The sequence below is a fragment of the Anneissia japonica genome, unplaced genomic scaffold (genome assembly GCF_011630105.1).
Source record: "Anneissia japonica isolate Jap-2015-1 unplaced genomic scaffold, ASM1163010v1 scaffold407_len587689_cov185, whole genome shotgun sequence".
Classification (NCBI taxonomy): domain Eukaryota; kingdom Metazoa; phylum Echinodermata; class Crinoidea; order Comatulida; family Comatulidae; genus Anneissia; species Anneissia japonica.
The window spans coordinates 485,376-499,656 of record NW_022686478.1 but is presented as its reverse complement, the minus strand read 5'-3'; the positions used below and the strand labels follow the sequence as shown (position 1 = coordinate 499,656).

Below are 14,281 nucleotides of genomic sequence, written 5' to 3'. Positions count from 1 at the left end.
GTAATCATAACATCTGCTCTCTTTGATTGCATTTAATTGGTTTCTGATTGGAAGTAAAGTGTCTATAGCTGTGACACTGTCAGGTTTTCAAGTATCTGCTAAGTTGAAAGTAGACACTGGTAGGCGAAGTATTAACTATGTAGAAGGATAATGTAATGAAAACAAACGGTCAGCATTTCTTAGCAGGATTAACTTTTCATCAGCCGCACATTACTCCTTAATTATTTTTTTTTAATTAGATATTTTCTTCTTTCAAACACCATCTTTGCAAGCTAAATACGATAAGTTGAACAATAATAATGTTTACTGACAATTTGAATTGCTGATATAGCTTTCCACCAAAAACTGAGAACAAGAAAACAGTTTACTTGTCAATGATTAGGCCTAGTAATAGATGCATTTATAATAAACTGTCCAATATTATATTTTTGTAAAATTGGAAAGTTACTTCAGTAAAAGTTGCAAGTTCAGAAATACAAAGTGCGAGTTGAAAAATGTGAGTTACAGGTTGAAAATATTGAGGGTACACATCTTTATTAGTTATTTAGGCTATGAAAATATTTGGTATCTTTTTGTCATAATCTCTCATTTTCAAATACACACTCAATGCAACTTACAATGAATCAATCAATCAGTCATTCAATCAATAAAATCATTTAGTCAATAATCAATTAATCAATCATTCACTCAATCATTCAATCAAACAATCAGTCAGTTAACCAACAAATTATTTTGTCAATAATCAATTAATCAATCAATGCTCAATCAATCAATCAAGAACAATATATTTCAATTCTATTCAATCTTATTGCATGCTTCAAATACCATCAAGGGCCAATATCTGCTAGAAATTACATTCACATTACCGTAATTCATTAAACAAGAAATTTAAAAAAATTAAATTTAAAATAAATATTAAATATCAAATATATACAGTATAAACTTACAAATAAATCCCAACAATTTATGGGCATGTGGAATGGTGGTGGAGGAAGGTGAATATACGAATTAAAATTTCAGTTGCACAGAATGTTTTTCAGAAGAACAGGGGAAATCAAATGCCCTTTTTTCACTCTAGTATGCAATGCAAAACACTTATCAAATGAACAAAAGTTTATTTTGACAATAAAGAATATATATATATATATATATAAGACTGTGGAAGAAAAGAAAAAGTTCAGTAATAATGAAGATGTAAAATGGGATGTACAAGAAGAAGAGTGAGGGAGTGTCGGAAAAATGAAGATTAATTGCGGTGTAAGGGAAGAATGGGATGCCAGGGATGGTTTTCAGATTGAACAAGGAATACACGATTTTTTTTTGTGTATCACTTGTACTTACACTCTTGAGAATATTAAAACATGATGTCTAACATGAAGCCTTACAAGTCTGGCAGACCTCCCAAGTTCCCAGAAATTTGTGGGTTCCCAGATTTTTCAGGTGGATCCACGCTTCCCAGAATTTTTAGATTTTCCCAGAAAATACAGAATTTTCATTGTGAATATTAAAATGGCTCTTAAGTTTTTATTTTCAAAAATTAAACAAGATTACTTAAAATTTAAACAATACCATGTGCTTTGCATCACAAAACCTCAAAATGACTTAATTTGCCTATTGTTTTCCACTTACAAAAAGCGGACTAATACTGTTTCTGTTAAATATTTGATGGCTTTTTGTAATTACATGACACACGTTGAATAACATGTCATACCTGTAGTTAATAAACTAAAGAAAAAATGACCCGGAAATTTCATTTCCATAAATGATAAATTACCCAGAAATTTCACTTCACCAACTTGGGGACCTCTGACATACATACACATTTCTTCTAAACCAAAAATATTCAAATTTTACATCCTATTTATGTGCTTCTATTTTCACATCCAGATGGCAGTGATAATTTTGCCAAACCACCTGTCTAAAATCATTTCTTCTTATGCTCTGTACCTCAAGATGACTATTTCAGAATCAATTAACTGATCCACCATAAACAGAAATGTTCAATCAGGCCAACAATGTAAACAAACATTAAAGGCCCTACTAACAATTACAAGAATATATAGTATTCCACTCACTAGTGACCTCCAGGTGTTGAAAGAATGAGGTGCATCTAGCATTCAAATACCCAAGCAGTAACCTAAATATAAACAGTTTAAATAGAACAAATAGTTAAAATGGAAAAACAAGGTAGAATGTACACAGATTCAGTAAAAGATACAATAAACAAACTAGGTTTAGCTGCAAGGAGATGATTGAATGATGTCATAGGAAATAAGAAACATATACAGGATACAAAAATGCATTTTAAAAACTTAGTGTGTGGCCTACTTACCACCTTTGGCTTGAAAACCACTAATTGTTACAACTTCATGCAGTCTGTAAAAGTATAAGAGTTACAAAAGCAATGCAGGAATGCTTTTTAAGCAAAATGGAAATGTCAAATTTTCACCTCTTTAAAATTACTTTTTTCGTTATTATTTTTTATCCTCGGGGAACTGCTCTGGAATAACAATCCCTGGTCCTCTGGTTAATCCCAGCAAAAAAGCATATACAGTAAATATAAGCATCACAAAAAAGATGTTGAAAATACAGTAAAAATTAACAGTAAAGCCAGGCCTGCAAAAAAAAAAAAAAATTGTGCCCGACCATAAAAATTGTATCAATAAAATGCCTCAAGTATAAAATTTTATCTGTACACTATATAGCACAACAGTTTATATATTTGAATTTTTTTCCCCAAAAATGAATCACTCATGATACCTCCAACCACCGGTCGTGCATTTTTTCCAACCCTGAGTAAAGCAATTCATCCAGCAAACATTTAATAATGTTACAAAGCAATACCATTTATACAGATACACAATTAAAACAATATAATCACTATACTGTCTTATATTAAGGTGTAAAAATGGGCAGTTACGCCCCTTTTCCCCCAGTTTTAAATATTAAAAAATCTGTATCTCATTCACTGTTCCCCAGTTTTTTGTCAAACAACGCTCTGGAATAACAATCCCTGGTCCTCTGGTTAATCCCAGCAAAAAAGCATATACAGTAAATATAAGCATCACAAAAAAGATGTTGAAAATACAGTAAAAATTAACAGTAAAGCCAGGCCTGAAAAAAAAAAAAAAAATTGTGCCCGACCATAAAAATTGTATCAATAAAATGCCTCAAGTATAAAATTTTATCTGTACACTATATAGCACAACAGTTTATATATTTGAATTTTTTTCCCCAAAAATGAATCACTCATGATACCTCCAACCACCGGTCGTGCATTTTTTTCAACCCTGAATAAAGCAATTCATCCAGCAAACATTTAATAATGTTACAAAGCAATACCATTTATACAGATACACAATTAAAACAATATAATCACTATACTGTCTTATATTAAACAGAATTTTTATATATTTTTTACATAAACACATATCAACACATCTCAAAGTGATAAAATAAGTATAAAAAACATGCAGCGCTTATTCTTAAATCAAAACTTTGGCCCTCTGGTCCATTTACTTATAAACTTAAAAAGTCAATATTAAATCTTTGAAAAAGACTTATGCTAGCCTTTTTAAAGTCAGGCTCCGGAGGAAGAAAATTTTTTGATATGTTGTAGAACTGATTTTTCTAAGACAGAAAAAAGTTGTTTGACGAAAAACTGGAGAACGTTGAATGAGATACAGATTTTTTAATATTTAAAAACTGGGGGAATAAGGTGTAAAAATGGGCAGTTACGCCCCTTTTCCCCCAGTTTTAAATATTAAAAAATCTGTATCTCATTCACTGTTCCCCAGTTTTTCGTCAAACAACTTTTTTCTGTCTTAGAAAAATCAGTTCTACACCATATCAACATTTTTTTTCCTCCAGAGCCTGACTTTAAGAGCAACTACCAACAAAATCAGTCTGGCACAAAACCAACTAGAAGCAGTGTGCTCGCAAAATGTGAGTGGTTATATCAGGGTCAAGCAAACTTCCTAGGGATTCGCGCTAATTGCCTTAATCATATTTTCATTGGAAGTTCCTAGACTTGTGCACAATACCCTTCCTAACTTTACTGTTTATTTTGTTATCACCGATTTGTTTTGAGAGTCATACAGGAACGTGTTTGGAGCAAGGAGTCTTTTTTTAACCAGGGACAATGCAAATAGGCCAGTTGTTATTTGCATGTACGATCCCTAAGTTAAAACTTTTTGCTGCACGAGTGTTTGGGAAACAATTTTAATATCGTCCAGTTCATAATAACTAGATGTATCTTACCTAAAGTATATATACTGTAATATTCTTATTTTATAATAATATTATTTTTTATAGCATATAATTTAAATTATAAAATATTATTTGAAAGTTTGCATCATAATTATAGTTCTAATTTTTTTTATCGTATAATATATTATCTTTGTTCAAGTGTCAACAAAAATTCTGGTGTAGGCTACACTAAACATGAAAATAAGAAATATTTTCTTATCGTAGTTATTACACAAAAACTGAAGAAACATCTTGATGCACAATCTGTATAATGCCTATTTTGTACAGAATTATAAGAATACAACATTGTAGTTTGTAGCAGGCCTATACATGCTCCAACTTTCTCAATTCAAATCTCTTCTTAAAATTCACCTTTTTCATAGTTCATACCTTTATGTGCTGTGAGATTCCAGTAAAGAGCGCTGTATAAATGCTAAAATATTATTGGTGATCCGCTTCTCGAGCGGATCACTTCGTTATTGTCAGGATCATCATCATCATCTTCATCTTTTCTTTATTTCTCCCCTTTTTGTTTGCACGATATCTCAAAATTGCTACGAGGTACGCACAAGGTCGCTCCATCGATCATTTTGGCATCGCCTGGAATTATGGTAAGGTTTTCAAGGTGACCAGTCATACGTGAAGTCAGCTACGCGCAATTTTGCATTTTTACATTATCAATCATATCAATTGCTATTTTGAAATCGTATTAAATAAGCATTAACTTCAGTTCAATGTTAAATGTATTGTACCCTAATTTTACGTGTGTGCTTTATATCACTAATATCACTTTTTGACTAAATTAGAGCACGTTTCAGGCCTTTTTGAGCATTTCAAAATTTTTTGAAATTTTCCACTACGTGTGCACTTTTACGTGCGCAGCACGTACGGAAGCCAGAAATTACGATTTTTGATATATTTTGGGTTCCTGAAATTGTTTTCCCAAATTTCCATTCTTTTCGGTCATCTTATGGCCAATAGTAATTGTGCGTATTTGTGCCGATTACAGTGAAAATATGCTAAAATCAGGCCTATTTTTAATCAGTTATAGCTCCTTATGATGAAAGGTGACCCCCTATTTTATTACATATTCTGAAAGCACATGAGTAAATATAATTTAATAGATCATAATGGCTGATCAGACATTGTGAAGTCATCATATTGCCATCTGAATTCAAGAAAACTGATTTTATCGATGACGTCGTTTTTGAAATACGCTTTTGAGTGTATCTCGTTTATCCTTGGTCGATCGTCTTCCAACTCTGAGTATGTTATAACTGAGACAATTTTCTTTCATGTGACCTCTTTTTACATTATGATGACGTCATCATGGTCAAATTAAATTTTTTTCTGACCCCCTCATCTTTCTTTCCTCAAACATAAGATGACCCCATAATCATCTCAACCAGTCGTCATTTGTGAATCATATTTAGTGGGCATAAACTTCAGGTCAAGGTTGAATGTTAGGTACCTTAATTCTTTGTGCGTGCGTTATGGCGCGTACTCTTGCGTCAAAATTAAACTATGCTTTAAATTATGCCTATATTTAATTAGTTATAGCTCTTTAGGATGAAAGGTGACCCCAATTTTTATTACATATTCTGAAAGCACATGAATTGTAGATATATATCATAATAGCTGATCGGGCATTGTGACGTCATCATATTGCCATCTGAATTTTTTTTAAATCAAATTTTTATATATGATAAATATTATGAATGATAATAACTCCCTCACCAACAGGCGTTTTATCAATGAGAGTTGATACATATATCTCATATCAGGAGTCAACATTTTGTGACATTACCATGCTCACGTGCGTCATGACGTGCGCGTACGCATGAGTAAATCTTACAAAATGCTCCAAATTCTTTTTTTAAAAACTGAATTAGCGTATACTTTAAGCCATTTTCAGCATTTAATAGTGGTTCAATCTCCACCGCGCTCACTTTCTTAAGGGTCAAAGTGCGGCGGATCACCTAACTCGTCCTCAGTGACGAGTTCAACTCTACAGTAGTTATTATTATTATTATTATTATTATTATTATTATTATTATTGAATGCATGATTGGGTCACTGAATGGGCAGAATATTTACAATTATGCTGAGTGAAACGTCGCTCTGTCATGCCAGTTCAGCATGAATTACCATGAAGAATATAATTATGATTCTATTTTTTCTACAGCTGTCACAGCTACTGTTGTGCTCTTTAAAAATAGGCCTTAATCTGCGGTGACCGTGTAGGCTGGAAATTCAATGGTCATTTTGTTTTCATAACTCACTGAGTAGAACTCCTTTTTCTCAGCAACACCTCAACCCACCTCACCACCCTTTCAGTCTATGGTATGTTAATACAAGCATTAAACAACTACTGCTGCTTGATTTCACAAAATTCTGCAGAGCACTGAAACTGTGGGGTCAGCTGACAGGAACGCAATGCAAAGAAGGTAATGAATATACTGTCTGTTTATTTCCAATTTACTCATAATACAGAGCACACAGCTTAAAACAAACACTAATTAAAACAAACCTTTTTATCAAATTAAAAGTAACACCTTTTTTTAACTAACTCAATTACACCTAACCTTGGGTTATTTACATAAGTTGAGATGGCAGTGTGAAGTTCACTCATACATTGGTCATTGGTCACTGCATACTGTAGGTCATTGGTCACTATGTTCCCCATGGCTATTTCAATAGTTTCCATCCAGGGACCAAGAAATATGGCCAAACATAGGTGTAAAATGAAACCAATATCATTTTTTGTTTTGGGGTTTTTTTCAGTTTGTGGTTAAATCCAGTAAATAATAGCACCAGCTGCAAGCTTTTGCCACCAATACACCAGGCAACCACTCTTCACACTGCTCTCACAACTAGCATATGCATATGTATGCAAGCAGCAAGTGGGTGGTTAAATAAAAACTAACCAAAAACATGAAATTTTCCCCTTAAGGGTTTTTGTCATGTTCAATGATGATACATTCTATATAATTTCAATTTAATTGGCTTAAGAATGAGTTACAGCTGAATTATAACTAAATTTTAACAATAATTTGCAGTGCAAAAAAATATTCATTATTGATATGAAATCAACAGATATGTAATTAAGACTATAAAAGTTTCTATGTTCCTGATATTGTTTCTTGCAACGTTGACCAAAAATTTTTTTTGGTGATCCGCTTCACGAGTGGATCACTTATTGTTATTGTTAGAGATCATCATCATCTTTTATTTTTATTCTACGTTTCTCCCCATATCTTGTTAGCACGATATCTCAAAATTGGCACGAGACTCGTACATGCACGCTTCAACAAACATTTAGCTTGGCCTGGAATAGTCACAATAAGGTTTTCAAAGTGCGCAGTTATGCGTGACGTCATCTACGCGCAATTTTGCATTTTTATATTATCTATCATATCAGCCTAACCAATTGCCATTTCGAAATCGTATTAAATGAGCATTAACTTTTGAGTCAATTTTAAATGTAATGTACCCTAATTTTACGCGTGCGTGTCATAACGCTCCTTACAATGAAAGGTGACCTCCAATTTTTATTACATATTCTGAAAGCACGAGTTGTAGATATGATTTTATAGATCATAATGGCTGATCGGACATTGTGACGTCATCACATTGCCATTTGAATTAAGAAAAAACTGAATTTTTATTTATGACGTAATTATTTTTATACTGTACTCGTTTGAACATATCTCACTTATTCTTGATTGATCGTCTCCCACCTGTGAGTATGTTATAGCTGAGATAATTCTCTTTCGGAAGTGTCCCTTTATTTTTCATTTTGATGACGTCATCATGGTAAAAAAGAATGAATTTTTGGAGCCTTTCCATCTCTCTTAAAATTTTATCAAATATCATTGACGATAGAGGGCGGCAGACTGTATTTCGAAGCTATCAGATTGATATATGTACATTATGAAGGGAAAATGTGTGTGGCATTACCAACCAACAAGTGTTTTTAAATTACTCTTGACAAGGATCAATTTCTTGTACCATTACCGTCCACGAGCACGTCGTGACGTGCTGTACGGTAGAATTAGGAATTCTCAATATCACTTTTCAGATAGAGGGCTGCAGACTGTATTTCGACGCTATCAGACTGATAGAAGGTCAATTTCTTGTGCCATTACCGTCCACGAGCACGTCGTGGCGTGTGTGTACGGTAAAATTTGGAAATTCTCAATATCACTTTTCAGATAATTTAAATCACGTTTCAGGTAATTTTCAGCATCCTAAATCTTTCCATAATTTACACACCGTACGCTCATTTCCACGCGCACTGCACATACTGAAGCTGGGAATTACGTTTTCTTACATGTTTTTGTAACAGGGGCCACATTTATCAAACTAGAATTTAGCTTCAATTCGTCTTAAGTATATTTTTTTGCTTAAGTCAAATTTATCAATATTGCTTAGCTTAAAAATTTCTTAAAATTAGAAAGATTGTACGTGGGCACCATCTAAGACGATTTTTTATGCCAAGATTTTGCTAAGATTGGGTAATAAATCAGCTTAAGATATTTATTAGGGACATCTTAACTTTTTTGACTTAAGACATTTGCTAAGCTGAGATTGATAAATCCCGGGCCACGATTAAACTTTTTGTGCCATTAACATGTGCACAGGCATCAAGACGTCCGCGTATGCACGCGTAAATCTTTTCAAATGTTTAATATTACACTTTTTTAAAAACTAACTAGAACATATTTTAGGCCATTTTGAGCATTTAAAAACATTTCAAGTCGAAGTGCGGCGGATCACCAAACTCGTCCTCAGTGACGAGTTCAAATCTAGTTTTATTAAGCTTTCTATTGTATGCACAAGACAGAATAGAGTAAACAAAGCCTGTTTTCCACCAGGCAAATTTATTCCCGCGAATCCAAAAAGTTGGTTCATGCGCATTCACATTTCTTCGCAGTTTTTCGCTTTAGCGAAATTGAGTAGTCCGAAATGTTTCTACTTTTTGCGAAGTGAAAAAATGCACAACAAATCAGAGCTCAAGAAGCAAACCAACGCATTCGATTTGTGTGAATAAATTTGCCATGGTCAGTGGCATTATTAACGCCACCTGCAGGCCCAAGATTAGGTAACGGCAGTAATGCTAGAATGATTTTGTCCTGAGGTGAAGTTATTGACCAATCACGATTAATTTTGCAATAAACAAGAAGATACTCTGAAATGAAAGTGCGCTACCAGTTGCTTTCATTCACGGTGTTCTTCAAGGGTTCTTAAAGTGTATTGTATTGTTTGGAAAAATCTATTAATTTTAATTGTAACATTGAACAATGGCTAAAACTAGAGTGGGCTGGAAAGCTAACAATTCAGTGACCTTACTGGACTTTGGGGCAGTCCTCAACTTTGGTATTAAATGCCAAAGATCATTCCTCGGATGCTGGAGGCAAGTTGTCTACAACGAATTGATACTATACTGTATATGTTACCAAAACTAAACAAACAAGCATCGTTTCCGTGTCTTGGCCAACATTATACACCTCATGAACTACATTTTTTTTTTACAATAAAATGAAGTAAAAAAAGCAAAAGCAAAGACAGTAAAACATAGGCAACATCATAAACAGCATGTACAACAAACATAAAATTAACACTCCTGCTGTTTTAAACAAAGCAAGAAATCCCCATGGTTAATGATTAAAATTGAGAAGATTGTATTTACTGTAATAATACCCAAACATTTATAAGGCGCCAATTCCAAATTGAATGATCAAATGCGCGAGCGTTATTATCCGTGGTCACTGGATAACATACAACGGCAAACCAGCACAAAGCTCTAATTAAAACCTGACACTGGCCGGGTTTGAACCAGGGTCTTCAGCGCAAGAAGCAACTAAGTTTAAATTCAATTTTCAAGACCGCTGAAATTTCTTAGCTTATCAACCTGTCTGTTATCAACTACACTGGCGTCATGAGGAGACCATACACACCAAGCCATCTGAAATTTTTGGTAGTAACCCTTAATGAAAAGTCCTGGATCTGCCCTTCACCATACACTTTAGGCCTATATGGCCAACTGTATAAAACTAAAATGCATAAAAAGACATGCCAGTAAACAAACTGCAATTTAATAAAAACTGATACTTTTAATAAGATAAAAACTCAATAAAATTCAGCAATAATAAGAATTACAAACATGGATAAAATATGGATTTCATGAATATTTATTTATAAAGGAATTTAATATTAATAAAATATTAATGAAATAATTTTTATATTAAAAATCAAATTTAGGCTTTTTTGGGTTAATACAGGCTCGAAATATTAGATGAAGAAGAAAATTAGATGAAAACAACACGATGATTGAATTAAAATGAAGAATTTGTAATAAATGAACACGATTCGTATTCACACCCTCAGGGAAAAAGACTTGTAATGTAATGTAGATTATGTTCAAAAATTAGTCGTGGAATCCGTTACTGTCATGAAATTCTCTGAATTTTCTGCAAACTACTTAACAACTGAAAAAAATTTTGTGCTTTTGCCTACAGGTGAAAATTTTGAAGTTGAGATTCAATTGGAGAGTTTGTATCAAATGTCAAGAAATCTTGCGTGCTCGACCAATGGATAAAATAGTACGATGAAACAATATACTGCAAAGTTGTTTACATTAGAAATGTGTCTGACAAACAGAGTCTGACTTGAAAAAGCTGTGAAAACATTTATTATGAATGCACAGATTGTCATTGCTCCAGCTAACTTGTAACCATATCATATTTAGTATTGTTTATATCATAGCCAGTGTTTGTTAAGATTGAATTGGCTGATGTTATGATTGCAAACAATTCTTGATATTAGATTTGGGAAGCAATGCAGATTGTGCACTAAAATACATATAAACTGATACAGTTGAAACTGTATTACATTTTAAAACAATATCTGTTTATTACATTTTTTTACATACAGTATGCTGATAATATCAATGAATTTGATTTGAAGAAAGAGAGATGAGAGGGCTCCAAAAATTCATTCTTTTTGACCATGATGACGTCATCAAAATGCAAAATAAAGAGACACTTCCGAAAGAGAATTGTCTCAGCTACTGTATAACATACTCACAGGTAAGAGACGATCAATCAAGAATAAGCGAGATACGTTCAAATGAGTATACAAATAATGACATCCTAAATAAAAAATTAAGTTTTTTCTTAATTCAGATGGTAATATGACGTCACAATGTACGATCAGCCATAATGATCTATAAAATCATATCTACAACTCATGTGCTTTCAGGATATGTAATAGAAATTGGGGTCACTTTCATCCTAAGGAGCTATAACTGATTAAAAATAGGCATGATTTTAAGAATGTAAATTTTGATGCATGCGTATGCGCACGTTAAGACACGTAAATGGAAAATTAAGGTAGTTGACATTCAATCTTGACCTTAAGTTTATGCCCACTTAATATGATTTAGAAATGACGAATGGTTAATATGCATTGATATGGGGGTCATCAAAGTTTTGAGGAAAGAAAAATGAGAGGGGTCAGAAAAAACATTTATTTTGACCATGATGACGTCATCAAATCAAATTTAGGTCTGGAGTGCCATTTCCGGCCATCTAGAGATGCCATAAACATACATTTTCTTACTTCAGCCCCAACCAATGGTGGGGCTAAGATGGTCTGGACTCCCCATCCATGAATGTCCTTCCCTGAACCCCCTCTATTTCAAATAAGGCCTACTGAATCCGCCACTAGGCAGAATACAAAGACTAATCTCCAGGAAAATAACCAATATGCCAAATATACAATATGTAGCCAGATTACTGTAATTGATTTTATAATTGAACAAAATAGAATACTGTATAAAATAGTCATAAGCCTGTAAAATATAGCTAAGCTATAATTTAAAAACGTTATTTTACCTGGAGGAGTGGAAGTCAATGGCTTAATGGCTATGAACTCTCACTGGCTAAATCCAGGGGCCCGGAGCTTTTTTAAAGCCAAACTCTGCCGAGTGACTGGTGCATTTTTATTAATTATCATCACTATCGCCAGTCTATGTTTTGTTAAAATAAATGTTTAAAAAAAATACATGTTGATTTTAATTGGCTCATTTTGTTTGGTAATGGTATTATTGTATATGTTCATTATTAGTGATCTCAGTTAAAATTAAGTATGCTTTTTTGGGGTAAAATCACAATACATAAACTTAGAATTTCAAAGTGTAAAAAATGCACTAAAAGCGTAGAAATTAAAAGCGTAAAAAAGTAGAAATAGGTCTCCCAGTCCAAATTGCAAAAGTTTGTTTTACTGCTGAAATATGTTCTTTTGCTTGTAACAATTAGCATATAAAGTATCTACCTTGATCGGCCAATACTAAATTACCTAATTTGCATAAATTCAAAATGGCCGCCATAAAACTTTGCAGCTACTTTTCTCCTTAACCATTACATATTAAGCATAAATGTATTAGGTACAAATATAAACATGACCCAAAAGAATCCAAATCACACATTTAATTTGCCAAATGACCTCTCGGTGACATTAGGTCAAAGGTCAACCTCTTATTTGGGCGGCTAAGCAGGATATTTGAAGAAAAATGCAAGTGTTTTCTATAAATATTTAAATGTACTGTAAATATCATATTTATTACAAATAATCCTAATTGCACATAAAAAGGTTCAGATGACCTGGCAGTGTCAAAGGTCAGGGTCAAATTTGGATTTATAAGAGGTTAATGCAGTATTACAAACTCAGTTCTGCATTCATAATTAATTTTCTAAACATTTGCATAAATGATAATAAGTATAAATCATGAACTTAAGAAATTAAAATCACACATTTAATTGCCAAATGACCTTTTGGTGTCATTAGGTCAAAGGTCAACCTCTTATTTCGGAAGTTTAGCAGGATATTCTCATTTTATTTCATTTATTTATTCGACCAATACACATTTACAAAAGGTACAGTACAACAAAAATTATGGTCAGGGGCAGCTTAAGCAAAATTTTACTATAACTCATAGAGAGTCAGCTGCCAATTTGCATTTTTAAGAAAAAATGCAAATTTTTACTCTAAATATTTACATGTAAATATCATTGAATACAAATAAACATAGTTGCACAAAACAGGGTTAAAATGGCCTTGCAATGTCAAAGGTTGAAATCGAAAATTGGATTTGTAAATAACATCTCCCTGAATAATAGCATTCTAAATCTATTTTAAACATTGTGAAGTTAATTAAAGTAAAGATAATCAAATTAATTGAATCAAAAGTGCACATTTCATTACTAAGTTAAGTTAGTGTCATGGGTCATACGCCAATAGTTCAAACAAATTACAGTGCAGTAAGTCATGCCTGTCAAATCAAAGGTATTTCATTATTGTCAAGATATGATCACACTATTGTAAGACAAGAAAAAATAATGCCAAATGAATCATTAAAAAGCGGACACCTTTGACTTGGCGAACCTCCAATTATTTTTCGCGGACCCTGATCGAGAGGTCCCCGGACCCCAGGTTGGGAACCACCATTTTCAAGAGGGCGGAGGATATTCGTCTACTTTCATTGGCTGCCAAATGTATGTTTGTATGAAAATATTTTAATAAGTTATAGTTTAACCTGGCAAACTTACAAAACATAAAGCAATTTAAAATTACTTAAATTCGGCAACAAGTGCTTAAATTTCCTAACATTACCTTCAGTAATAGTAATACCACAGACCCAACCGCTAACCTTCAAACAATGCTGACCAGGGTTGCCAGATAGTCGACAGGCTTCACGGCCAAACACACGCCATCTCACGGCCAAATTCGGCCAAACTTTTTTCGATATCGGCCAAAATTCGGCCAGATTTTAATCAGATTAGAAGACAACAGTGGGTACATATTCATTTGAAATTTACATGAAAATCAGCGGTCATTCATTAGAAATTTAAGAAATTCAAATGATATACACAGAACAATGTTTTAACGTTTCATTGTTCTGTTCTGTAACATTGTTCTGTTTAAAAACTTTCACTGTTTTTCTTCTTTTAATTAATCTATCACCATCAAA

The 14,281-nt window shown here is 33.0% G+C and overlaps 1 long non-coding RNA gene across 1 annotated transcript in view; it reads right to left on the bottom strand.

Moving 5' to 3' along the window:
* Positions 1–13,980, bottom strand: part of LOC117117047 — a 34,119-nt gene extending 20,139 nt beyond the window's left edge. Inside the window, exons 1-3 of the long non-coding RNA XR_004446849.1 lie at positions 13,924–13,980; positions 2,333–2,376; positions 2,076–2,137 (exon numbers count right to left, since the gene is read on the bottom strand). This is a non-coding gene — a long non-coding RNA (uncharacterized LOC117117047). The remainder of the gene's footprint in view (positions 1–2,075; positions 2,138–2,332; positions 2,377–13,923) is intronic.
* Positions 13,981–14,281: the final 301 nt, after the last annotated feature.